Source organism: Myotis yumanensis, unplaced genomic scaffold, assembly GCF_028538775.1.
Source record: "Myotis yumanensis isolate MYYU_CA2020_CCGP unplaced genomic scaffold, mMyoYum1.0.hap1 SCAF_3, whole genome shotgun sequence".
NCBI classification, from domain to species: domain Eukaryota; kingdom Metazoa; phylum Chordata; class Mammalia; order Chiroptera; family Vespertilionidae; genus Myotis; species Myotis yumanensis.
This window is the reverse complement of record NW_027223754.1, coordinates 189,398,946-189,426,416: the sequence shown is the minus strand read 5'-3', so window position 1 is coordinate 189,426,416 and position 27,471 is coordinate 189,398,946. Positions and strand designations below refer to the sequence as shown.

The 27,471-nt window shown below is 43.5% G+C and overlaps 1 protein-coding gene across 7 annotated transcripts in view; it reads right to left on the bottom strand.

Annotated features, from left to right (window-relative positions):
- GPR19 (G protein-coupled receptor 19) overlaps nt 1-26,997 on the bottom strand; it is a 34,263-nt gene extending 7,266 nt beyond the window's left edge. For 2 of the 7 annotated variants that reach the window (XM_070407835.1, XM_070407840.1), the window contains exons 1-5: nt 26,715-26,784; nt 26,067-26,118; nt 22,737-22,806; nt 13,425-13,638; nt 10,344-10,500 (exon numbers count right to left, since the gene is read on the bottom strand). The gene's annotated coding sequence lies outside the window, so the exon portion shown is untranslated. The other 5 variants (XM_070407837.1, XR_011470688.1, XM_070407836.1 and 2 more) reach the window with 5 other exon arrangements.
- Nucleotides 26,998-27,471: the final 474 nt, after the last annotated feature.

The following is a 27,471-nucleotide window of genomic DNA, read 5'->3' as shown; positions in this document are numbered from 1 at the left end:
CTCATTCTGAATTGAAGTACAGAAAAAGTTTTATCAATTGCTATTACCCCAACTAGGAAATTATTATTTTTTAATAGTTTTACTATAAGAAAATACCAGTGGTATTTTCTCTTAAGATTTTTCTCAAAGCCAGATATTTTCTCTTAAGCTTTTCATTGTTAGGTAGGCTTGATATGCCTATATATGAAAATGAGGACCGCCTGGGGCAGGCGTGAGCTGGGGCTGGCTTGCATGGGCTCCCCAGAGCCAGCTGTGCACATTTCATTCCAGCTCCAAGTTCAATGACATCGCGTCGGTATCGTGAATCAGCCACAGTGGGACTAGTCACACCACAGAAATGGACAAACACTATAAATCACATTTTTCTTCCTGCACAGGCAGAGAAAACTAACATTCACCAGCCCACTAACTCTAGTAGTGTAGGGTTTACGGTGCAATCTATCTCAAAGCTCAGAACTTACACACATATCCTTGAATTTATGCCAAATGGCTAAAGAGGCCATATAGGCTCTCTGAAAGTTTCCTGAGTGGCTATCTTACTTTCTGGCCCTCAGCTGTGGACACTGAGCTAAGTGCTTTACAGAATGACATAAGGCCCAGGCAGCCACCGGCATGACTGTGGTGGGGGAACGGGAAAGCCAGAGAGGATAAGACATGTTCTCACAATATGCCACCCACATAGAGTCACCAGATGAAATACAGGATGCTCAGTTCAATGTGAATTCAGGTAAATAACAAATAATTTTTAGCATAGGTATGTCCAATGCAATATCCCATACATGGTGTCCTGCGTTTCTATGGTAGGTAAATAATAACTCAATAAAGCTATTTTTTAAAGGTGGTTCTGGGACCCTTGCCTCCCCTTCTCACTGCTCTTCAGGTAAGTGACAGGCTGTAATATAGGAGTGCAGCTAAGAAGGTGGAACCAAGGCATAAGGTTCCCCAGCTGGGAAGAGTGCACAGCCATGGGGGTGGTCCCAAAGCAGCAGACCCACCATCCTGCAAGGAGTCACACCAGGTCAGGCCATAATGCCATGTCTGCTATAATCCGAGGGGATCCAAGGCTACAGGGACCATCACACCAATTTGCTCTGTATAAGAACCCCAGGACCCAGGAAGACGAAGAAAGAAAGAGCCCCAGTAATGTTTGTCATGGACTCACCCATTAGCCTGGTAGGATGAAGACTTGCCCCCCCCCCTTTTTTTTTTTTGGCAGCTTGTCTTTGTGTTTTAATTTATTTTTCAATTACATTTGACATACAATGTTATATTAGTTTTATGTGTCCAACATAATTAGACATTTATGTACCTTATGAAGTGATCCCCCTAATAAGTCTAGTATCCATCTGGCACCATACACAGTTATTACAGTATTATTGACTATATGCAGGCTTGCCATTATTTAAAGGAAATAATGTGTGTAATAGGCAGAATGGCCCCCCAAAGATGTCCACACCCTAATCCCTGGAACATGTTAATATGTTACATATATATATATATATATATATATATATATATTTATATATTTATATATTTATATATATAGGGACTCTGCATATATCATTAAGGTTATGGAATTTAAAATGGGAAAATTATCTTGGATTATCCAGGTGGGCCCAAACTAATAAACCCTGTTCTCTGGTTGGTAGCAGAGGAAGAGACAGATTCCATGCATAAGCGGGAATTGACAAGCTGTTGCTGGCTCTGAGATGCAAGGGTCCACCTGCAAGAACCAGGAAGGCCCGGCAGGCGTGGCTCAGTGGTTGAGTGTTTACCTATGAACCAAGAGGTCACAGTTCAATTCCCCCGTAAGGGCACATGCCTGGGTTGTGGGCTTGATCCCCAGTAGGGGGGCGTGCATGAGGCAGCCAATCAATGATTCTCTCTCATCATTGATGTTTCTAGCTCTCTCTCCCTCTCCCTTCCTCTCTGAAATAAAAATATATTGAAGAAGGAGAAGGAGAAGGAGAAGGAGAAGGAGAAGGAGAAGGAGAAGGAGAAGGAGAAGGAGAAGGAGAAGGAGAAGGAGAAGGAGAAGGAGAACGAGGAGAAGGAGAAGGGAGAAGGAAGAAGGAAGAAGGAAAAAGGAAGAAGGAAGAAGGAAGAAGGAAGAAGAAGAACCACCACCAGGGAGAGGCCTCTAGGAGTGATGCCTTAGTCCTATGGTTATGCCCAAGGAAAGTGCCCTTAGTCCTACAACCACAAGGTGCTGCATTCTGCTAACCATCACAATGAGCTTGGGAGGGGAATCATCCCTGGAGCCTCTACAAAGGAATACAGACCTGACAACTCCTGGATTTCAGCCTCTGAGACCAAGCAGAGAAACTAGCCAACCACACCCAGCCTTCAGACCTGTGACATAAGGGACTGTTCTCTTAAGTCACTAAATTTGTGATAATTTGTTATAGAGGCAATAGAAATTAATTCAATATAGCATTTCTTATATAACTGAGTGTGAAGACTAAAACTTATACCAACCATCCTATCACTTTCCACTACCCTACCAGCGTCTAGAATATTAGAAATCCTGAAAGGCTTAAAGAATGTAGTGCTTTCTACTTCACCTTAAACATTGGGCTAGGGACCAAGAAACCTGGGTTCTGACTCCAACTATAAGCACTGAACAGCAAGTCAAGGGACCCAGGTCTTTTTTATTTATTTATTTCAGTGTAAGGACCTTAATTAAGTAAATCGATCTCTCCGAATCCCTGTTTCCATGTCCACATGTGAATGAGTTGGTCTGGATGATTTCTAAGGTCATTTTAACTCTAGGAATTAAAACTGATAGGTAGTCATTGTAATGAGCAACACACGTCCATTTAACTTATAATCTACCACTCTCACTAGCAGAGAGCTCACCATAGAGTGCATTTTGCCAGAAAGAGAGGGAAGTTGGTTGGAGCTGCTGGGGCCCAGCACTGTGAGCCTTTGACATTACAATAAACGTTCTTTGAATACCTGCTGTGTGCTCACTGAGCTAAAGTAGAGGCAAACCGTTGTCTTGGAGCTAAATGTTCAGTTTCATTTCCAAGCTCTGGTTCAGTTCGCATCTCTAGTAGTGTAACTTGAATAGCAAAGAGTTGGGGAGGCAAAGACCAGATCCTTACACTCAAAGGAAAGAACTGTACAAGAAATGCGATTTACAGATGTTTGAAAAGAAGGTGAATGATTCATTACGAACCAAGTAAAAGCACTGACTGGGAGTTACTAAGAACTCTTGTTTTTCAGAAGCATTTACATTTGTCTCACATCAAATCCACATCAACACTCTGGGCAAATTTTGATCTGCACCACTGTCCGCCACCAGTTTTTCCACGAAAGCAACCTTCAAGTTCATGGAGCAAAAGTTAGATTTGAATTTGCATTAACGTATATTTTTCATGGACAAATTATGCACCTATATATCACTGAAAATATTGAATGTATACTTGCATATGTTTCACATGGTTGCTATTAATTTTAGTGCCATATATCTTTAGACATTTTATAGGTTAAAATGCTATTGCTGTCATTTCTCAATGCTTATTTTCATCCTCTCTGCATATCATCTAACCACCTACACCAATAATTTTCAACTTTTTTTCTTCAAAGAAAGACATGACAAATATGTTCATATGTGTGACATTCCCCAATAGATATATCCAGAATTATCTGCAATTCTACAAGCTCAACCAATAACTCCAATACTTAATCTTCAGCCTAAGAAATCATGTTGAAAAGGAAATACTTATGTAGACATCCTTAAATGTATAATTAAAATTTAAAATTAAATCACTGGCAAACTTTGGTAGTTTGTTTATTAGGAAGTGATTACTTTTGTCTAGGACACAGCTATCTATTTTGATACTTTGGTTGATAAGCACTGCCCTGCCATACCGTAAGTGACACCTGAATTCTGAATTCTTGAAGACTGAAGGGTGCCTGGCACAGAGAACCAGGGAAAAGGTAGTAAGAGAAAGAAACATGGTTATTCTCCTCACTAGTCAATGGTGTGATCTGATAAGCTTGTTACAAATGTCCACCTGTGAACATTTCTCTGTAAAGTAACTAAACTCCTACCTATGATCTAAAAAGCCTTTGACATTCCAGGATGGTTTCATAGCCTGCACCCAAATCTGAAGGTGCATTTCCTTCTTTAGATGTGGAAGAAAATAACTCTATGCACATTTTAAATATAAAGAGGCTGTACAGTGTAGTGGTTGAGAGCATGGGCTCTAGAGCAGTGGCTCAGAGGTCACTTTACCTCTCAGAGGACATTGGGCAAAGGCTGGACACATTCTTAGTTGTCACAACTGGGGGAGGAAGGTGTTACTGACATCTGGTAAGCAGAGGCCAGAGATGCGGCTAAACATTCTATAATAAAGAGGACACCCTCCATCCCCAACAAAGAATTATTAACCCAAATGCTGAAAGTGTTGAGGTTGAGAAACCCTGCCCTAGAGCCAGCTTACCTGGGTTTCAAATCACATGTTACCTATGCAGCCACCGCAAGTGACTGGCATCTTTTACTCATGAGTATCTTCACCAATAAAATTAGGATAATACCAGGACCCACCTTATTGATCTGTTGTGAGAATAAAGTATGATACAAGAAAGGAGCTAAGACCAACATCTGGAACAGAGCAAGTGCTAAGAAAACATTTACTCTTGTTATTGTTATACTAGAGGCCCGGTGCACCAGTGGGGTCCCTCAGTGTGGCCTGCGGGGATCGGGCCAAAACCAGCTCTCCAACATCTCCCAAGGGGTCCCGGATTGCGAGAGGGTGGTTCTCAGGTGACGCACCCCGGAAGTGGGCTCCCTGGACCTCTCTGGTTCTGGGTGCATCACCCAAGAAGTGCAGCTGCCAAGTCACCACAGCTCGGCAGCTCCTGCGTTGAGCGTCTGCCCCCCAGTAGTCAGTGCTAGTCATAGCTACCGGTCAGAGCGTCTGCCCCCTAGTGGTCATTACGCATCAATGACCGGTTGGACAGTCGAACAGTCGAACAGTCAGGCGGTTGCTTAGGCTTTTATATATATAGATGCTTTGGGGGGAAAATAGAAGAAATACACCAAAATTTTTAACAGTGGTTATTTATAGGTGGTGAGATCATAACTGATTTTTATTTTCATTATACTTCTCTATATTTTCCAAATTTTCTTGAACTGTATTTGTATTAATCTAATATCAAGAAATATATATATGTATATGTATATATATATGTATATATATATTTTGTTAATCCTCACACAAAGATATTTTTCCATTGATTTTTTAGAGAGAGTGGAAACGAGGGGGAGAGACAGGGGAAGAGAAACACTGATGTGAAAGAGACACATCGAATGGGCTGGGACTGAGCCTGCAACCAAGGTACAAGGTTTGACTGGAATCAAACCTGCGACCCTTCAGTCTGCAGGCCGATGCTATAACCACTGTGCAAAACTGGCCAGGGCCCAAAAACATACATTTTAAAAAAGAATGTAGACTTCACTTGTGATATAGTGGAAAGAGCACAGAATTAGAAAGACTGAGGAATTTCAGAGCGGAGGCTGGGGAGACATTAACCAGGGAAGTCATATGCATCATATACATATATGCATAGCCCAACGATACAGACAATAGTGGGGTGAAGGGCTGGGAGGGGCGGGGATGGGGTGGAGGGAGTCAATGGGAAAAAAACAAACAAAGGGAACATCTGTAATACTTTGAAAAATAAAGATAAATTTTAAAAAAGGAGGAAAGGAAGGGAAGGGAAGGGAAGGGGAGGGGAGGGGAGGGGAGGGAAGAAAAGAAAAGAAAGGAAAGGAAAGGAAAGGAAAGGAAAGGAAAGGAAAGGAGAGGAAAAGAAAAGAAAAGAAAGGAGGGAGGGAGGGAGGGAGGGAGGGAGGAAGGGAGGGAGGGAAGAAAGGAAAGGAAAGGAAGGAAAGGAAAGAAGGAAGGAAGGAAGGAAGGAAGGAAGGAAGGAAGGAAGGAAGGAAGGGAGGGAGGGAAAGGGGAGGGGAGGGGAGGGGAGGGGAGGAAAAGGGAAAGGAAAAGGGAAAGGAAAAGGGAAAGGAAAAGGAAAAGGAAAAGGAAAGAAAAGAAAAGAAAAGAAAAGAAAAGAAAAGAAAAGAAAAGAAAAGGAAAGAAAAGAAAAGAAAAGACCTAGAGTCAGATCCTGGCTTTCTTTGCTGTGTGTGACTTTGAGCAGATGAGTTCATCTCTCTGAGCTTCAGTTTCCTGATCAGAATTTGCAGCTAATCATGCATATCATAGCGCCTCCATCAGAATGAACCAAGAGAGATCCAGTGCGTAGGAAGGTCTGCCGAATGAAAGGCTCCAGGAGATGAATGCTTTACAAGTCTAGCCAAGGGGAAGTGACTCTACACACAGGGAAAGAGATTCATGATGGTGACTCCCCTTCTGCTTTTAAAGCCATCCTCTCGGAGAGGAGAGGGTACCTCTCATCCCATCCCATTTTGTGCTCTGGTTCATAGAAAAGAAACTGCATCCACTCGAGTCTTTCCTCCTCCCTATGTATACACCTTAGGAAAGGATGTGAGAATCCCGCTGGCGTGACTCATTTGGCAGCATCTACTAGTGGTGGGCAGGTTACTGTGACCAAAAGGCAGGACGGAGGCATCACTTTCTCATATCCTTCACCTGTGCTCGCTGAACCTCTTCTTATTTCCTCTTTCATGCCTAGCTTCCAAATTCAAAGCCTCTCCTCCAGGGGAAGCCTCCACTTTCTCTCTCTTCTGTCTTCTCCTGTTCAGCTGGTTGAGGAGACTGCACCTTTTAGATTCGAGAGGGATGAGTAGGAAGCCCAGGTAGGCTTCCAGGTGGAAGCCTCTTGTGTGCACTAGCCTTCTCTGTGTATCTGAAAAGGCCGGCATGAGTGGGGGAGTGTGTGGCACTTGCTTCCAGCAGCAAGTCTATTTCTTTTGCAAGTCCACTCAGCAGGGAGCAAACACTGGAGGTAAGGAGGGTGAGTGAACAGGATTCAGGGACGCGTATCTTATTCACAAACCCTACTCTTCCTCTCCCTAATGAATTAATTAGATGGAAAAATAATAGGAAAGGTTATATTTGTGACTATTTTAACCCCAATTAGTCTGTTAACTTGAATTCAAATCCTAAGCAACTTTTCAAATACTTGGAGACAATCTTTTGGACTCTGTTTGGGAAAGGCCGCCTGGCTTCGACCTACTCTGACACTGAAGATCCCAGGGTTCTCTTGGGAGGAATCCTGTAGCTCTGTGGGCTCTTGGGGCAGCGTTTTGGGCACTGGGACTCACAGCTGATTAGGACAGGACTGCCCGGGGAAGGAACTGACCTGCTCAACCCAAAGTGAACTATTTCAATGTTGGGAAACAGTGCCAGGCAAAACATCAGAGATGTTAGCGGTGCCTCCATCAAGATTTAAATAAAAATATCAGAAGACACAGACACAGACAACAGTATGGTGGTTACCAGCGGGAAGGGGGTGGGAGATAAAGGGTAAAGGGGCAAAATATATGGTGACAAAAGATGATTTGACTTTGGGTGGTGGGCACACAATGCAATATACAGATGATGTATCATAGAAATGTATACTTGAAACCTACATAATCTTATTAACCTATGTCAACCCAATAAACTTAATGAAATAAAATATCAGGAGAACTTCATTCTAAATGTACATAATAAATTCGTGCACTCATGGGGGTCCCTCAGCCCAGCCTGTGCCCTCTCGCAGTCTGGGACCCCTCGGGGGATGTCCATCTGCCAACTTAGGCCCTCTCCTCGGAGGATTGGGCCTAAGCTGGCAGTCAGACATACCTCTGGCAACCGAGGACCCCTAAGGGGATGTTCACCTGCCAGCTTAGGCCTGCTCCCTGGGAGATCAGGCCTAAGCTGGCAGTCAGACATCCCTCTGGAAGCCCAGGAGCCCTCAGGGAATGTCCAACTGATGGCTGGCCTAAGCCATCAGTTAGACATCCTTAGCACTGCCGAGGAGGCAGGAGAGGCTCCTGCCACCGCCACTGTGCTCGCAGCCATCAGCCCAGCTTGTGGCTGAGGGGAGCTCCGGGACCCCTGACCACCAGGGGGCAGCTCCTGCATTGAGCATCTGCTCCCTGGTGGTCAGTGTGCGTCATAGCAACCAGTTGTTCTGCCATTAGGGTCAATTTGCATATTACACTTTTATTATATAGGATGCCAAAGGAATTGGTAAATCTCCAAGAATGTTTTGAACTCTAATGTGCCATTGTTCCAGGGTCACTCTGACTATAGCATACATAAATTTCAGGCATAATTTTTTCCTACTGCACATTTATCTCTTCATGATCCTCCCTATAAACACATGCAAAACAAAATAGGCATGGGCCCCAAAATGGCTCCTACCAGGCCCCAAACTGGCAGAATGCTGTCAGTCTTGAGTCTCCCCATTCTTCATCTGCAAATATATATGGAAAGCTCACCATAAACCAGGCCTGGTGCTAAGTTCTAGCAATCCAAAGATGGAAGGATACAAGAAGCTCCCTCCAGTTGGCCAGATTAGTGTGAATGCCTTACTTATCCCAGGGAAATGTAGATTTCAGCAGGGATGAAAGGCTTAATCTAAAGGATTATCTAAAGTTCAATACTGTAGGGCACATAATTACTCTCCAAAGTCTTCTTCAATGAAACCCCGAAGGGAAACACCTCATTTAGTGAAGCATTTTACAAATTTTAGACTCCTTTCCCTTATCTTCCTCTTAGTATCTTTGACCTAGCAAATTCTCTTAGTTTTCCCACAGCATGAGATCAGTCATCTTTTATTTCGTAAGGGCCAGAAGGGAAACTACACAGACCAAAGGAAGAAAATCCTTATATCTCGGAAATTTCCAGAAGTTAAAAAAAAAACACAAAAACTTCCTCATTGTTCCTTAAAAAGCTAAAATGATTTACAAAGAGAGAGATCAATTCCCTTGTTTTAAAATATATTATTTTAAAGCAATATATCTAAGCAGTTTGATATCGTAGTTTATGTTCATAATTTTAGAAGCGTTGAATCTGTTATTTTGGAACCCGGGTAAGTGCTTTTAAAGAGAACATGCTTAGGCTGGATGGAAGAATGTTTCTAGGTTTGATTTTTTTAAAATCAACCATGATGTAATTCCAGATTTCTTTTTTTCCTTTAGACATCATTTGGTCACCATAGTAACACAGTGTTTTACTACCAGATATCTATACAGCATAAGGGGAAGAGAACAGGCTATTACTTACTGGGTTATTTGGGGGTACAGAATGTGACTATTGGGATAATTCAAGATTAAATATAGATTTCACTGGGGATCTGTTTTAGCCAGGCAAGCTGATTCAATCTTCTAGTAGCATCAACTGAACAAAGTGTGTAACCAAATCAATTGTTGACATCATCTGAAATAACACAAGCAGAGAAGCAGCATGGTTCAGTGGTTAAGATCATGAACTCTGGGGTCAAGTTTCTTGTGTCCAAATCCTGTTCCTACTATTTACTAGCTGTGCAACTGTGGGAGAGTCCCCTAACCTCGCTGTGCCTTAGTTTCTTCATCACCAAAATGTGGGTACTAATAACACCTCCTCCAGAGGGTTATCATACGGATTACATGATTGATTTTTGTGTGCTTAGACTGATGCCTTACATATAGTAAGAACTTTGTAAGTATTTGTAAAATATAGACAAAGTAAAATTTAAACTTGTTAGCTTCCTTCTCTATGCTGGGTAGAAATGGTCAAGATACCGAGATTTGAATACATGGCAGATTATTTCAGCCTGTAACTTTGGGAGATTCCTTTGAGAACTTCACGGGGGCCCTCTTGGTAGCTGTTCTGTAAGGCTTGAAATTCAGTGGCAGTCTGCTGTCCTGAACCAGAGCTGGAAACTATCACAAGCCCTCCTGGTATCAGGAACATCAGGAGGAAAAGGATTGCACAGCACAAAGAAACAGCACGCCTGCCCCCTCATCTCCCGAAGCCACTGCCAACAACCTCTGGGAGCATGAGCACAGAATAAGCAGCTGGAGAGGGATGAAACAGGATTTTATTTCAGTGACAATGAAATCTAGTTGGTTTCAGTAACATTTTTTTTCCTCCTTCCCGGATTCAAAGAAAAAGATCGTTTTCATCAATGACTGCTTTGTTTTATGAATTACCACTATACAGAATTTCCATCTGTTTCTTCAACAGGCACTTACTCTGGTGAATTATTCATTTTGCAGAACTACCTAGGCATCTTTGCTGGACCCATAACAAAACTAAAGCCCCTAACCAGCCAATAAGCCAAGACAAGAACCCCAAATTGCCTGGAAAAAAATAAATAAAAGGTTTTATGTTCTCTAAGCCGAATTTCAGCCACAATACCGCGGGATCTCTGGCACATACCTCCATCCGGACTTGATCTTAGAGCCAGTCTCCTTGGGTCTTCTTGGTCAGCAATAGCCCTTACATGGGAGTTTGGAGAATGCCATAAGCCACCAGGAAAGCTTGGGAACACATTCATATCTGTCCTCTGCCTTTGCCTTGGCTCACAGCCCGCTTCCTGGTAAGGAGACAAGATGACGCTGTGCAGGGTTGACTGTTAAACCATCTTCCCGCCCCCAGCCCCACTCTCTGGGTGCCCCTCCCTTCTCTTTTCCAAGGCTCTGGAATGTGTCACATGGGAAATGGATCATGTGGCTCCAGGGGAGAATGTGGCCATCTTCTCGCTCCCTCCCCCCACTTTTCCTTTCGGGAGCAAAGCAGCAGAAATCTCCAACCTGATTGGCTCAGGCCGAAAATCTCCATATGAAAAGGGAAGATTCAACTATCCAAACCTTCAGCATTCTCCACTTAATTTTTTGTTTTCTTTCTCATCTGAACGTTTTATTCTGGGCATTCAGAGTTGCTTGGTAGGGTTGGAAATGATGCTTTCTCCCCAGCCCCTTTCTTTCCTATCATCAGTCCCCTAACATGACAAGGGGTCCCTACCCAGCCTCCGGAGCCCCCTTAGCACATATGGGACAATGGAGTATTCAGCACCACGGACAGCATTACAACCCCTTCAGTGTTCACTAAAGCCATTTTTAATTCATTTAACTCTCAGGTAAATAAAAATAAGTTTTAAAATACTTCCCTGAGGTCTTTTGTCTAAACAGACATCAGGCCAGCCATATATCTGGGGGTCCAGTTTCCCTGTCTATCTACTTTGTAAATACATATATAAATTTTATCTAACGTTAAACCCAAAGGGCATTCCATATCTACCTCCTTGTTCTCCTCCCACAATCCATCCCCACCCTTTCAATATGCTCTATGTTTTAGAGGAATTCTTGTAACACAATTTACTATGTGCCCATATGTCTATGCTCACGGAAAAGTCACCGAAATACACAGTATTTCCTGAGTGTGGCTGTCTGCACGTCTTTCACCCCATCCCTAGGCCTCAGACAGGGCTGAATTAGAGTAGCAGGGAGAAAGCCTGGTAGGAGCTGTTTTGTTCCAAGGTCTATCCTGCTTTGCTGACGTCTCGGTTGCCATGGTGCTAGGTAACTGCTGAAGGGGATGATTTCTTTCAGAACCGGTCACCATGGGACCCAGCTGGCTACAGAAAAGCAGAAGGAAAGGGGCTGAATTGCTGAGGAGGATTTTCAGTTAGCATTTTCAGAGCCAAACTTACTTAATGGGCCCTTACCTTACTGAATTGTTGCTGACCCTAAATCTTGAAAGGATTCTAGGAATTGGTGTGGACACTGCGATGGTAACTCCATCCTCTACAGCTTCTTTCCTGAAAAATCTGTGTAGGGGTGCCTTGGCTGGTGTAGCTGTTGGTTGGGCACTGTCTATTGCACTGAAGGGTTGCTGGTTCGATTCAAGTTCTAGGCACATGCCTAGGGAGAGAGGCAGCTCTCACATCAATGTTTCTCTCTCTCTCTCCCTCTTTCTCTAAAAAATCAATTTAAAAAAATTTAAAAAAAAAAAAACAGTTTAGTTGCAACTGAATGAAAATGCCAGCTTCATAGAATGACTGTGGAGTGCCATCACCAAGTGGTGGGAAGAACATGAGAAACGTATTTCTCTTCAGGCTGGGACTTCTGACTTTTGTGAAGCCATTCATCAAAGACCTACAGCCTTCACTGGGAGATGCTTGAGATCCACACCTGATGTTTGACACCAGGAACAATTTTTAAATGCTTTACAATTTTACAGGAGCAAAGATAAGTATATTTTCATGTGAGCTGTTAAATTATTTTAATAAAAATAAATGTGATTAATAAGGTTAATTCCTTGGATAACATTTGGACTACCCAAATCAGAAATGTAAACCAGTTACATATTTGTCTCCTAAGGCTGGCATATAACTGATTATTTTAAACTCAGAATCCTAACTATGGCAATTCTGAATATTTATGTTTGGGGAGAAGTTCTGACTTGCAATGTGCTGAAATGCAAACTGTGAGAAAAGAGGTAGCTCAGGGGAGCTGGAGTATGATTTCAAGAAATTGAAGTTCCACTTTTTGGCTAAGATCAAGTGAAGAAATTGAAATTCCTTCCTGATGCAATATCCACAGCTTAAGACATATTTACTCCTTTTATTTTAGAAGAGTCAGGTTAATTCTAGTTTTTCTCTATAAGACTCACAGAGAAACTCAACTGTGTTAATTCTAATACTTGCCACTTTCAGAAAATTCATTTATCAGGAAAGCTGATACATGTTTGAAGAAACTGTTAGAAAACCAGCAGACTGGTGACTTGAATATTATCTCTCCTATTAGTCAATAACCAACAACAATAGAAACAACTCACATTTATTGTGTCAGATTCAGTACATGATGTCATTTAATCCTATCAAACTATGAGACAGATGAGTAAACCAAGGCTTAGAGAAGATAAGTAATGTGCCCCAAACTGCACAGCTAGTTAGTGTGGGAGCTAGGATTTGAAACTAACCTTGAATCCAGGTCAGGCACATTATACTATACTAGTCTGCATCATAAGTCTTAGGCTAGACCAAGATAACTTGTCAAACTAATGTTATAGGATTCATTACTATGGCCCTTTGACAAAAGAAATAAAAAAGATTGCTTTAAATTATTCGAGACAAAAAAAAAAGAGGCTAAATTATTCACTCCTTTTAGGGTGATTGTATGTGTACATCATGGCTTAATGATAAAATAATTTTAAAAAAAGAAAAAATAATAATTAAAATAATTTTACAAGGAATCAGAATATTATTAATAATCACTAGAAAGTATGTTGTGTAAACACTAATTCTGTTAAAAATATTAACTTTGTAATCACCAAACATATTCCTAGCCATTTGGAAGAAGATAAAGAGACAGTTACCTTTCATCCAAACCCATAATATCCTACAGTACGTGTGTGGCTGGAGTGTTATTTTGAAAATGATTTGCATGATTCTTATTCCTGTCCCTACAGAATCAATTTGCCCTACAAATAGGAAGTATGGCACCATTTAGTACTTACAAAAGGAATGGAAAGAAGGAATATTCACCTCCTGAAATTCAAACTAGGAATGTGCATCCAGACCACAGGCTTCGGATCCAGGCTACTGTTTTAGAAGCCATTCTTGAAATTCCGTTGTTTCTGCCTTCCCTTGTCATCAACCGGAAGTTACTCAGTGTTCAGTCCCGTAGAGCAGGTCTTCAGGCTGGGCCAGGTAAAAACTTTCCAAGGGGTCCTAGAGCATGCAGACAGTTTTATGGGAGCTAATTTCTTTTTTTTTTTTTAATTTAATTTAATTTTATTTATGTATTTTTTAAATTCTTTATTAGTTAAGGTATTACAAATGTGTCCTCATCCCCCATTAAACCCCCATCCCCCCCCCCCCCCCCCCCCCCACACACACACACACTCATGCTCTCATCCCCCTGTTGTCCATGTCCACTGGTTTGGCTTATATGCATGCATACAATTTCTTGATCCTCAACTTCCACAAGCAACTTCCTTCAAATACTTCAACAACAACAACAACAACACACACACACACACACATACACACACACACACACACAGAAAAGGAAAGTAAATATGACAACACATTAACAAATGGTGAATCTAGGTGAAGAGCATATGAGTTTATTGTACTTTAATGGCTAAATGAAGAGGAAAAAATAATAAATACTGCTCTCCGATGGAGCAGGACATGGAAAGTGCGTCTGTCCTCTGGCTTTCAGGATTAGTGACAAAGAGAGAGAGAGAGATAAAGGAGAACCCAGACAAAGCAGCCAGTCACTGGGCCTGACTCTCTCTAGGCCAAAGTTGGATATGAGTGTATCCATTTTGAATTGTGGCTGGAACAAATTACCGAAAATGCAGTGGCTTAAAACAACATAAATGCACTACCTCACAGGTCTGCAGGTTAGAACTGTGTTACTGGGCTAAAATGATGGTGACGGTAGGGCTGTGTTCATTTCTGGAGGCTATCAAGAGAGAATCTACTTCCTTGCCTTTCCAGCCACCCACTTTCCTTGGCTCACAGCCCCCTTACTCCATCCTCAAGACCAACTTTGTATCTCTCTGACCATGATTCCATAGTCACATCTCCCTTTGACTTGGACCGAAGACTAGAAAGCTTCTTTTTTTTTTTTTTTAATGAATGGTAACCAGCTTTATTCAGATTATTTTTTTTTAATTTTATGCTTTTTTTTATTCTTTTAAAAAATATTATAATAAGTATTACAAAGGATATTACATATGTGTCCTCCCTCCACCCCCCGCCCTTGACAATCCCCTGCCCTCCCTTAGTTATGCTTATATGCATGCATACAAGTCCTTCGGTTGATCTCTTACTCCCCTCCCTTCTGCCCCCCAACCCTCTCTGGTCTTCCCACTGCAGTTTGACAATCAGTTTGCAGAAAGCTTCTTTTAAGAACCCATGTCATTAGATTAGACCCACCAGATAATCCAGGTTACTCTCCCTTCTCAAGGCCCTTTAACTTAATCATATCTACAAAATCCCTTTTGCCCTATAAGGTAACAAACTCACAGAGATTAGGACTGGGTCGTTAGGGGGCTTACATACCATAATGAATTGCACCCATGTTGAGAGGAGCACTCGGGGCAAGGGATCTCTGCCTCTGCTTTCCTTTTGAGACACTGTCCAGGCCCCTCACCTCATTCCTTGCACTTGCCATGGCTGTTCTGGCCAGTGGCAAGTCCCCAGCAGCACGGTCAGGCAGAGATAGAGCAGCCGAGTATCCCAAGCCTTCCCGGTTCCCTTGAAGCACTGCTGAACTAACAGCCAGTGGGCCTGCCATGGCCAGGCAAGGTGACTCCATAGCAAGGGCCAAGGGGAAGTTGAATCTGCAAGAGGCGCTGACCAATACGCCCTAGGAGACTGAAGCCAAAAACAGGCCATGACTTCACCAGCTGCAGGCTTTAACATCACAGGCTAACAGGCTCCCCGGAGATCAGCTGAGAAGGGATATCATGCCGGAAACCTGCCAGGTCCTGAACGGAGTCAGGAGATGCCCTTTCTCTCACCCACGCCACAAGGATGTGCACATCAGCCCTCCCCGTCCTCCACACAAATGGATGTTACCTTCAGAGACGACAGGACCGCCCTGGGAGGCATTATGAAAAATAAAGCATTTTTATCCAAAGGAACCATTTAAATAATGAAATTAAATTAAACTATGTATATTTAAAATGGGATTGGGTGCTTTTGCCCCCTGTAACCCAATAGTTGTGGTGGTTTCAAAATATGTCCACAAAGTATTTGATATGTCTCCCTTCAAATGGTGACACTTAGTAGCCCTCTCCTTGAATATGGGCCAGACTTAGTAACCTGTTTCTGATAAAAAGAACAGGGCAAAAGTGGGTCTCTGTAACTTCTCTTTTTCCCCAAAAAAATTCATTTTTATTGATTTCAGAGAGGGAGGGAGAGGGAGAGAGAGACAGAAACACCAGTGATGGGAGAGAATCATTTATCAGCTGCTTCCTGCATGCCCCACACTGGGGATCAAGCCCGCAACCGGGCCTGTGCCCTGACCGGGAATGGAACTGTGATCTCCAGGTTCATAGGTCAATGCTCAACCACTGAGCCACGCCAGCTGGGCTCTGTAACTTCTGACACTAGATCCTAACAAGGATTGTTTCTTCCTTTTGGATTACTCATTCTGGGAGAAGCCGGCCACCACGTCATAAGGACACTCAAGCCATCCCGTGAAGGGGCCCATGTGCGTAAAACTAAAGCCTCTCACCAACCAGTACCAACTGGCCACCCAGGTGAGTGAGCCGGCCTGTCAGCAGGTCCTCCAGCCCTAGGCTACCATCCCAGAACTACCCAGCTAAGCTGCTCCCAAATTCTTGACCCACCGAAATTATGAGATAATGTTTATTATTGTTTTAAGTGACTAAGTTTTGGGGCATTTTGTTATGCAGTAATAGAAAACTAATACACAGGTGAAAGTCTAGAAAAAAAATAAGAAACCTCCTTTTTCTGGGCATATTTGAGCTGTAGTGTATTAAATAAGTGTCTCTGGTACATATGTGTGTGTTCCAGATGTGGAAGGTGTGTGGTTTTATTAAGCTGAGAATATGAGGAAGGGGAGAAAAGAATTAGGCACGTTACAGTGTTATCTAAAAGGAAAGGAAGAAAGGAAGCCACTTAGGTTGAGGGGGATTTATTATAAAGACTCAGAAGAACTGCAGGGAACTCAAGAACAGGAAGTGGTAAGTGGACTGAAATAAGGGATCCGAAAACTGTCAGCACCGAGACAGCCACCAACTCCCTCTCTTTGTCTCTGGCCTTCAAGGTCTATTGTCTCCTATTCTCTCTGCTTCTCTTAGACATCAGCTCATTCTGCTTTACACTGCATTGCTGCCCCCAAATGGAAGCCCCAAATGGCAACTTTGCCTCTGAAATTTACATGGCTTTATAAGTTCAACGCTTCTATCTAAATGAGTCAGTCTCAATTAAAAATAGAACTACCATATGATCCAGCAATCCCCCTCTGGGTCTATATCCAAAGGAACCGAAATCTATCTCAAAGAGACATCTCTCTCCCATGTTCATTGCAGCATCATTCACAGTAGCTAGGATATAGAAACAACCTAAGTTTCTGTCATTGGACAGATAGATAAAGAAAATGTCACACACACACACACACACACACACACACACACACACACACTGGAATATTATTCAGTTTAACAAAGAAGGAAATCCTGCCATTTGTGATAACATGGATGAACCTGTAGGGCATTATACTAAGTGAAATAAACCAGACACAGGAAGATAAATACTGCACGATCTCACCTACATGTGGAATCTAAAAAAAATCAAATTCATAGTAACAAGTAGAATGGTGCTTACCAGGGGCTTGGGGAGAAATGGAGAGATACTGGTTAAAGAAAACAAACTTTCAGTTATAAGGTGAATAAGGTCTGGAGACCTAATGTGCAACATGGAGACTATCTATATATATAAAAGCCTAAGTGACCAAACAACTGAACAACAGAAACGACTGGTCGCTATGACGCACACTGACCACCAGGGGGAAGACGCTCAATGCAGGAGCTGCCCCCTGGTGGCCATTGCGCTCCCACAGTGGGAGAGCTGCTCAGCTGACCAACCCATCCCAGTGGCCCACCAGCCCTGCCGCAGCCACTCCCTCCCTCAGTAGTCTTGCAGGTCCAATCTCCCGAGAACAGGTCAGGCACCAGCAAACCAGCGCCACCAGCACAATTCTGACAGCCGCCAGTCTCCTGGAAGTCGGTCTTGGGCACCAAGGCCGCGTCCCCTCCCTAGATGCTCTGCAAGGAAGAAACAATATAAAAGCGACTGCCAGCTGGCTCCTGACAACCTGCACAAATGTCAGTGGGATGGATCCGGATCCCGGGCCGGTAAGGGCATCCTACTCCCTGCCCAAAGGGCTGATCGCGTCCTGCCCCCCTCACCCCTCTCAGGACCCCATCCATGCACGAATTCATGCACTTGGCCTCTAGTAGTTAATAATAATGTATTGTGTACTTGAATTTGCTAAGAGAGTAGATTTTAAGTGTTGTCACCACAACACACAAGAAAATGGTAACTATGTGATATGGCTATGTTAGTTGGTTATGGTAATCACTTCACAATGTATAGGTATATCCAAACATAACACTGTACACCTTAAATATATATAATTCTTATTTGTCAATCATGCTTCAATAAAGATGGGAGGGGAGGGGCAGAATATGACCTAGTATCTCAATGTTCTGATCTAAATTCTTAGGAGGCAGATTGACTCAGCTTAAGTCAGAATAGAGCCAGATCCAATAAGCTGTGGGTGCTGAGTTAGAAGAGTTCATGTACTACCCTCTCAGCACTCCCTAACAAATTGGCAAATTTTATAAAAGGGAAGGGCAAGGAGTGGAAGGAAATGACTGATGGAGGAAATGACTGGTATTTGTGTGTGTGTGTGTGTGTGTGTGTGTGCGCGTGTGTGTTTAAAATTCCATTCCATTAACTTGGCCTGGCTGGTATGGCTAAGTGGTTGGGCATCAGCCCAAGAACCAGGAGGTCATGGTTGGTTCCCGGTCAGGCCATATGCCCTGGTTGTGGGCTCGATTCCCAGTGTGGGGTGTGCAGGAGGCAACCAATCAATGATTCTCTCTAATCTTGTTTCTATCTCTCCCTCCCTCTCCCTTCCTCTCTGAAATCAATACAAATATTTTTTTAAAAATAAAATAAAATTCCATTAACTTTCCACTGGCGTGACTGCCAACAGGCCCACTGGAACCTCCACAATACCTATGGCCTCCATTTCACCTCCATTTTAATCATCCACCTGGATATGCAGGCCCTTTCCACTGAAGTTTACCCACATGTACACCATGCTGTTTCATGCCTCCACAGCTTAGATTTGACACATGGTTTCCTCTGCCTTGTCCACCTTGGGAATATCTATTCCTCTCTTAAAGCCAGGTGGGTTTCATCTTTTCTGAGGTTCTATGTCCCTTTTAACCCTACCCCCTCCAAAATAAGTTACATCTTTTTTACTATTGAACTTCTTTAATTTTCACACATATTACTTCTATAAACACATATGTAATATTGCACTGTGTTCATACATTCTTATAGGGAGGAATGTCACTCAATTTATCTTTATATCTTTAAGATATGAAAAACAAAGCAGGTGCTCAACAATAGTGTTTCAGCACCTTACACAAGCATGACTTGAGACTAACTTAAAGCAACTTAATTTTTATTTTTCACTGTTCCTGTGAGTACCCTTTCTAGGGAGGTTTTCTTCTCCCAACCCTGAGTGAAAACTTGGGCAGTCCCATTCCTTTTTCTGGTTACTTTTAATTAAGAGACGTTAGTAATTGGCCCCGACTGGGTATCTCAGTTGGTTAGAGCATATCCTGATACACCAAGGTTTCAGGTTCGATCCCCTGTCAGGGCACATACAAGAATCAAACAATGGCCCTGGCCAGTGTGGCTCATTGGTTGGGCATCGTCCCATGTCCCAAAAGGTTGCCAGTTCGATTCCCGGGCAGGGTACATGCCTGGGTCGTGGGCTGGATCCCCAGTGGGGTGTGCAGGAGGTGGTCGATCCATGTCCTGCTCTCACATCAATGTTTCTCAATCTCTCTCTCTCTCCCTTCCTCTATCTCTAAATATCAATCAAAAGAACCTTTTAAGAATCAACCAATGAATGCATGAATAAGCGGAACAACAAGTGGATGTTTCTCTCTCTTTCCTTTCTCTCTCAAAATCAATAAATAAAAATTTAAAGAAAGAGATGTAATTAAAATATTCATTCCTGTATAGTAGTCAAAAGCTACCACCTGACTTAAAGTTAAGGCTTTCCTCCCTTCTCCTAGTTTGTGCCTGCTGTAGATAGGGAAGCTTAATTTAGGTGAAGAATGTGGCCACTTCTCTCTTTCCCTAACTTGTTTTCTAACATTGCTCCAATAACTCCATTCAAATATCCTCTTCAAAACCCCTTCCCCAGACATCATCTTGATACTTTATGCCCTTGATGTGAGTGAGAGTTTAAGAATAGTCTAATCAGTTCTCACCCTCTTACATTTTGCAAAAGTCCTACAGAGTGGTCTGTCTCTGATTTCAGGCAGCACTCCTATTTTTTTTTATTTTTTATTTTTGCTAATCTTACCTGAGGATATTTCTCCATTGATTTTTAGAAAGAGTGGAAGGGAGGAGAGACAGAGGGAGAAAAAACCATCAACGTGAGAGAGACACATAGATCGGCTGCCTCCTGCACGTGCCCCAACCGGGGCCAGGATAGAGCCTACAACCAAAGTATGTGCCCTTGACTGAAATCAAACCCAGGATCCTTCAGTCCACAGGCTGATGCTCTATCCACTGATCCAAACCAGCCAGGGCAGCACTCTTATTTTAACATACTTTTATAACAGCTTAACTAAAGTGTCACCACTTGGGATTTTTCTATTTCTAACTTTCAATTGCTTCCCTCCTCATCCTGAGTCTCCTATCCTTCTACCTGACTCCATTCCTCATTTCTGCATAATCTGCTATTCACCCACTTCATAACTTCTAATTATTGACCCCTGCCCAGTCTCTGAATCCCTTGCCTCCTTACCGAGGAGACAATGTTTAGCCCTTTCACCAATTCTCTTAATAAACAAACTAATGTGCTTCTCAAGAAGAGGGGCCCAAGTAAAGGAAGGTTACCCTATGTGGCAGAAGATTTCCTGGCCGTTACTGCCCCATATGGGTCTTGATATCCAATGACTGAAGTAGTAGGTGGTTTCAACTACTGAAACACATATATTCCTAGAAACCAGAGTTGTCCTCCTAGAAAGTACCTTGTCCTTACAAGTTCAAATTCCATGCCATCCCTCTTATTCCAAATGATTCCCTATTCATTAAAAGGCTACAAAAACAGACTTGAACCTCACCTTTCTCATCTGTTAGTACCAACAACACCAGTTGGGTAGTTAGGGCAGCTACATCAAGCTGATAGGCTATGAGAAGGGGCTTCATCATCAATGTCCTGCTGCGCGTGCTTTCCCACAGGCACGGACCCACTGGAGAACATCCACATGCATACACTTCAGTGATGCCTTGATGCTCCTCCCCAACCAATGGAGCAGAGTGGGTTGTAAAAGTTCACTCCACCCCTCCACTGCCTTTAGGCCTGCTGAGAGCCCAAGATTCACCATGTGACAGTGCAATAAAGACATCATTATCTGTTTCGCCTGTGCTAGATCAAAGGACCAGCTTAGGAGGCTCAAATTCCCCATTTTTACAACAAATCCTATATATTCCTGGGACCTGTGTTAATGACTTCATCACTGACCTTTCCAAAATTAGGATGCTCACCACATTTTTACCATAGTGGTCTGTTTTCTGAATATACTAGTAGCTTACTATGCCCTATTTATCTGCCTATCTCAAACTCTAGACTTTATTCCTCCAGAATTATTCAAATATATAGCTATCCAGATCAGGTGGTCTTACACCACAGGTCTAATTTCTTTCCTCCTTCTTCTAGAGCAGTGGTTCTCAACCTTGGCTGCACATTAGAATCACCTGGGAATCTTTTTAAAATCCTTATTTCCGGGCCTCATCCTCCGGAAATTGTTTCTTTGTTACTAATGTTGTGGCCCCACCTCATAACAAAGAAACAGAATTTCCGGAGGATGAGGCCCAGAATCAGGATTTTAAAAAGATTCCCAGGTGATTCTAATGTGCAGCCAAGGTTGAGAACCACTGTTCTAGAGGGAACTCTTAAAGCAGTGGTTTCTTAGTAGCAGAATGAAGAGCTTTAAGACATACTGACCAAAAACCAACCAAACAACAAACAAACAAAAACCCATACTGGAGAGAAACCAAGATGGCGGCATAGGTAAACACCGGAAATTGCTGCCTCGCACAACCACTTCAAAAATACAACTAAAAGACAAAACGGACATCATACAGAACCACAGGAAGGCTGGCTGAGTGGAAACTCTACAACTAGAAGGAAAGAGAAAAGCACACTGAGACTCAGAGGAGGTGTGGAAGTAAAGTGCAGAGCTACGGAGGCGCACGAGGCAAGGGCTGGCAACTGAGGACGCGGCTGTCTTTTTTAATCCGGAGGGAGTCACAAGCCCCCAACTGCTCTGAACTCCAGTTCCGGGCGAGTCTCTGGGGACCCAGACTCATACGGGGAGAAACTGGACTGTCTGGCATCGGTCGGAACTTGAGGGTGGCTTTCTCTCAGAGGTGCTTGCAGCGATTACTGGGACACTGAGATGCGGGGCCTCTTAGGGTAGGACTGAGGAGCAGCCATAGCTGCTTGCTCCAGCCTGTTGATCCCCTGAGACCCCGCCCCACCCAAGCTGTGCGCAGAGGCTTTTGCATATGAAAGGCCTGGCCCTTTGCAATATGAAATTACCTAACAAACTGCAGCTGGGTCAGAGAGACCCAGAACATCTAAAAGAAGGCCCAAGGCCCCACAGCAGCTTGCACTGCTTCACAGCTGTGCCTCATCTGGGCACCTCCAAACCACAAACAAAGAAGAGGAATCTGCAGATCTCTCCATAGCTCCTTCTGGGTAGCCTCAAGCAGAGGCTAAATTAGCACCTCCTTAGAGATCCAAGAGCCAGTGTACCCAGTGTTCAGAGTGGGACCATCCAGATTACAACTCCTCAGATCCATAAGGGACACACTCAGGGGGCCAACTCAGTGAGCACCAAAGCCCCCTTGAAGCAAGTCTTGCCCCAGAAGGGTGTCTCCAGCACAGAAGTTCTCCCACTGCAGACAAAGCTGATTCTCACAGCCAATTGGCCTGGAGGTCAATTCCTCCCAGTGATACCTACAACAATCAAGACTTAACTGTTGGGGTCCAGCCTCAGCAGGTCCAGGGGTTCCCAAAGGTGTGGACGGAGTCTGCGAAGAATGAAGGACACGGAGGCAACGTTCAGTTGATTAGCATAGCGAGGTTCTCCCTTTATTCTCCAGTTACATCTGTATTTATACCATTTGATTTTAATCCTATCCATTCTATTCCAAAGGTTAGGGCATTTGTTATCTCCATTCCAAGGTCACTACTCTATTGTTCTGTCAAGCTACAAGGAAATAACTGAAGGAGATTATCCTAAGTAAAGATTATGTAGCTTAAGCGTGATTGTTCGTAGTTAAAGTGATTAACTACCCGCCTGGCACTTAGTTAAGGGGTTTTATTGATTCCCTTCCTTAGTCCTGTTAATCCCTAACTCCAGGGAAAAATCCCCACCTGGGGAAACAACCTTTCCCGGAGAGGTGACCTTGGTTAAAACACATAGCGCTAAGAAGGGGAGCAAACATATTAAGAACAGTATGCCATATACCCCAGGTCCCTTGAAACATATGCTGTGCAGATGTTTCTTCCCTGCAGCGACTGTGTCAAGCAGCAAGGATGGACCGGCTTCCGGCAAATTCCCCCTTTTTTATTTTTTAAATGATAGCACGTGTAAATCAGCGGCCACCTCTCAGATTGGGTTGTTTAAGACTTGGAAGACCTGTTTGTGACTTTGTCAACAGGTCAGTCCAAGGCTTAACCCTATATCGGCTCCCTACACTTACCTAAAACAAGACTGCGCACACAGCCCACAAAGGGGTGGACCAAGAGTGTCCACTTCAGGTAATTGGGGAGGCTGAGCCACTGGGCCCTATAGGACACCTAGCACAGAAAGCTACCCTATTAATACAGGGAAGCATAAAAAATGTGGAGACAAAGAAACAGGTCACAAATGACAGAAATGGAGGAAAGCAAACTACAGGATATAGAGTTCAAAACCAAACTTATAAGGTTTTTCAAGAATTTTCTAGAAACTGCCGATAAATTTAGTGAGACCCTCAAGAAATCTAGTGAGACCCTCGAGGATATGAAAAAAGACCAACTAGAAATTAAGCACACACTGACTGAAATAAAGAATATTATACAGAGTTCCAACAGCAGACTAGAGGATAGCAAGAATCAAGTCAAAGATCTGAAATATGAAGAAGCAAAAAACACCCAACCAGAAAAACAAAAAGAAAAAAGAATCCAAAAATATGAAGATAGTGTAAGGAGCCTCTGGGACAACTTCAAGCGTACCAACATCCGAATTATAGGGGTGCCAGAAGAAGAGAGAGAGCAAGATATTGAAAACCTATTTGAAGAAATAATGACAGAAAACTTCCCCTACCCGGTGAAAGAAATAGACTTACAAGTCCAGGAAGCGCAGAGAACCCTAAACAAAAGGAATCCAAAGAGGACCACACCAAGACACATCATCATTAAAATGCCAAGAGCAAAAGACAAAGAGAGAATCTTAAAAGCAGCAAGAGAAAAACAGTCAGTTACCTACAAGGGAGTACCCAATACGACTATCAGCTGATTTCTCAGAAATCATGCAGGCCAGAAGGGAGTGGCAAGAAATATTCAAAGTGACGAATAGCAAGAACCTACAACCAAGATTACTTTACCCATCAAAGCTATCATTCAGAATTGAAGGTCAGATAAAGAGCTTCACAGATAAGGAAAAGCTAAAGGAGTTCATCACCACCAAACCAGTATTATATGAAATGCTGAAAGGTATCCTTTAAGAAGAGGAAGAAGAAGAAAAAGGTAAAGATACAAATTATGAACAACAAATACACATCTATCAACAAGTGAATCTAAAAATCAAGTGAATAAATAATCTGATGAACAGAATAAACTGGTGAATATAATAGAATCAGGGGCATAGAAAGGGAATGGACTGACTATTCTCAGGCGGGGGGGAAAGGGGTGTGGGGGGGTGCGGGAAGAGACTGGACAAAAATCGTACACCTATGGACGAGGACAGTGGGGGGGCGGGGTGGTAAGGGCAGAGGGTGGGGTGGGAACCGGGTGGAGGGGAGCTATGGGAGGAAAAAAGAGGAACGACTGTAATAATCTGAACAATAAAGATTTAATTTAAAAAAAAAACCCATACTGATCTCTGGAATCCACTCCCAGAAATTCTTTTTTAATTGGTTTAGGGCAGTGGTTGGCAAACTGCGGCTCATGAGCCATATGCAGCTCTTTGGCCCCTTGAGTGTGGCTCTTCCACAAAATACCACGTGTGGGCGTGCACGTACAATGCAATTGAAACTTCGTGGCCCATGCGCAGAAGTTGGTATTTTGTGGAAAAGCCACACTCAAGGGGCCAAAGAGCCGCATGTGGCTTGCGAGCCGCAGTTTGCCGACCACTGGTTTAGGGTGAAGCCTGGGCATTAGGAATTTTAAAAGCTCTCCAGGTGATTCTAATATGCTGGCAAGGTCTAGAATTTACCTATATCCAATTTGATGGGTAGATGGCATGCATAATTGGGGCAAGAGGCTCGGGGAAGAAACTCTCATTTGTTGATCATATACTACATACCAAGTTCTATGCTACTAACTCATGTAGTCTTCTCAATAGCACCTCATTCCTGTGAGGTAGGCACTGTTATCCTTATTGTACAAAGAAGGAAATGGAGACTTCAGAGAGGTCACACAGAATGACTGGCAGACCCAAGAATCAAACCCCAGGTCTGATTCCCAATTCCACACACTTACTGTGACACTATACTGAGATGTCATGCCTCTTATAGCTGGATGATCCCACTCCCTAGAACAGGAAACCTAAGTTAGCTTCAACCCCGAAATCCTATCCTATTGTATCCATGGATTTTCCCATGAACTCCACACAAATAGACCAGCTGCTAGGCTGTACTGTAGGCTGCCAAAGTGAAGTGAAGTGCTCCAGGGAGAACTTCTTGATAAGGGACTACCATCTTTACTGATGTGTTTCCATGCTATATCTGCTACCTTAAGTCCTGTGGCTATAATGCTTACCTACAAGTCATTTCTTTGCTGGTCTAGTAAAATTATATACTCCATCAGCATCCTCTGCCTTGTTCTCCAGGCAGTACACAAAGAATCAAAATACACTGGCTAAACTGCCTAAGGCTGCTGCTAATATCAACATGGACTAAAAGCTAGTGACCTGGGAAGCTAGAGGCGCTAGACGTACATATTTCTGTAATGTGCCAGTAGCCAAATTCCAACAATTTAACTCCATATAATGCACATTTCATTCTGGCTGAGGTATGGGGTTTGTGGAAGGTGGTAGGGACCAAGGGCCTCAGGGAGAGAGAACACTCCGGGGGTTGGGTGGTACCTTTAAGATGTTGCAGGACAAAATCCAATGCTTGTGCAGGTGGCCCATGTTCCTGGGAGAGAAAGAGGTCAGATTAGTCAGTACTCTCAAAACAGTTTCCGAATTCCCGACTCCTGTTACCGTAACTCTTCTTCCTAATCTCAACCACAGAGCTTGCCCGGGACTATGGCTTCTAGAAACCTCCTTGCTCCACTCACTTAGGATTTCTCAAATCTCCTCTTACACATCAAGGACTAAGTGTGTGATAGGTTTACGCTGTTTTAAGAAAACCTCCTCTATGGCCAACAGTTTTATCTTTCCAGCCTCACCTCTTCGTTGTGCTGTATAGTTACTGCCTTAATTTACTTCTGAATTTTTCGCATCTCCTTCCCCCTGCATTACATTAGTTCACACTGACATTCTTTCTTGTTCTCCAGAAAGATTATATATATATATACATATATACATATATATATAGGTTCCTCAAATGTATTCCTTTGTCGCTTCCAGGTATCTTTCCAAGCACCCATACAACGCATCCCCCTTATTTTACAACCCTCTGATAGGCTCAGCCACTCCCACTCCTTCCTTGCGGGATCGGCTGTCCCTTCCTGCTCCCCCACCGCGTTCAGGGCCAAATAAAAACGCGGAAAGCAGGGACCACCGTACAGGCCTGTAGAGCTGTGGCTGCAAAATCTCGGAGAATGCAGTGTTGTGTGCTCGCAGCCATCGGAGCAACGTGACCCACCTTTCTCGAGGGCCAGATTTGGTTGGCCATCACCAAGCAGGAAGTTTTGAATTTTTTGGCGCCAAAGTGATTCGTCCCGCGCAGGCGCAAACGTACGCTTGGGTGGGGTGGGGAAATGCGCTGTTCGCGCTGGCAGATCTCGCGTGGTTTGGGGAAGCCGGAGAGCAGGAATGTTTTTTGGTGGCGATGTGAAGCTTTTTTTTTTTTTTTTTTTTTAATGGAGCCGGGATGGATTAGTGCTGCAGTCAAGTAAAGAAAAAAAAAAATCTAGAGTCAGCGGCGAGAACCAATGAGGGTAATGTAACTAGCGGCAGTTCTCCGGGCCCGAGGACTTTTCCCCGAGGCCCCTGGGCCCCGGCACAGATTCTTCAGAGACAAAAGCCAGGAGTATGCACAAAAATAAAATAAAATAAAAAGGGGGGGAGGGGAGACAAGACAAAGCCAGGGTACCACCTCAGGGCGCAGTGTTTTGTTTTTGCACGTTTCACTACGAAGAGTCCCGCTGGCTGCCAACCAACCAGTTTAACCTGCTGCCGCCGCTGCGCCTGCGCAGGAGTTTGTTTACGAAGCCGGGGCTCGGCTGGGTCCCGCGCTCGGGGCCTCGGGCGTTCACTGTTTTGATGGGTAACTCATGATGAAAATTATGTTTTCAGCCGGGAACATGGGTTGGAGGTTAAG